Genomic DNA, 970 nt, shown 5'->3' on the forward strand with positions numbered 1-970 from the left:
TCTGCCCCAACCCCTCACCCTCATCTCTCCAATGAAATCCAGCAGGAGCCTGAGAAAGAGCTAACCCACTGACAGAAACAGACCAGACCCCATTTCTAAATGCCATCAGTACAGATTTAGAATCACTTTAACCTTTCAAATTAAATACTTTCTCCCTTAGCGCCTTCACAGTTTTATGGCAACTAATGGTACAATATGGTAAGAGGACAGGATCTCACCAAACACTGAAATGCAAATTCCTAAGTAAGACAAATATATTAACAAACATTAACAAGGGTCATGCCTATTTAAGTAGTTTAAACAACCAGCTATGATATATTTGTGAGCTCTGGTACCGAGATCCGCTCTACCAGAGTCAAATTGCTCGTGTCCAACACACCTGGCCGATGAAGCTGATTCTGATTTAGAGGTTCTGGGAGGTGAATGTTATCAAGTCAGAACTGTCTCTTTCCTCCTCCAGCTGTTGGCTGTATCTGTATACTTACTGTGGGAGTATGATATTGATCTTCTCATCTAACTCTCAGCAAGAAAGTGAATCCAAATCATTCCCAAAATGTTAAACCAGTTCTCGCATGATATAATATTTAAACATTAGGCCTCATGTCTCCTCAGTCTTTTCAGATTTCTCATTCAGCTTTATTATAAAACATGGACATGCCCACTGAAGCATTCAGAGTAGGTATTTTCCCTGCATGTGACCCTACTATAGTGGCTGCGTGAAATGAATGGTGTATGTTTGTGAATGAATTACTGTGTGAATGGCAGTCAGTCACAGCTGGGCTAACAGACTCACTGACAGTGGGCTCTGTGGCCTATGTGAGTCGGCAATGCTTCACATAAAGAAAGGCTTGATAGAGATCTGCAGAGGTGCTAAAGTAAACGGTGACTGCTCAACCAGTAACAATGGTAAGACAGGCCGGGCTTTGGGCGCAACTATTCTAAAGCTCCCTGGCTCCAGAGACATGCTGGA

This window comes from Monopterus albus, unplaced genomic scaffold, assembly GCF_001952655.1.
Source record: "Monopterus albus unplaced genomic scaffold, M_albus_1.0 scaffold83.1, whole genome shotgun sequence".
NCBI lineage: Eukaryota > Metazoa > Chordata > Actinopteri > Synbranchiformes > Synbranchidae > Monopterus > Monopterus albus.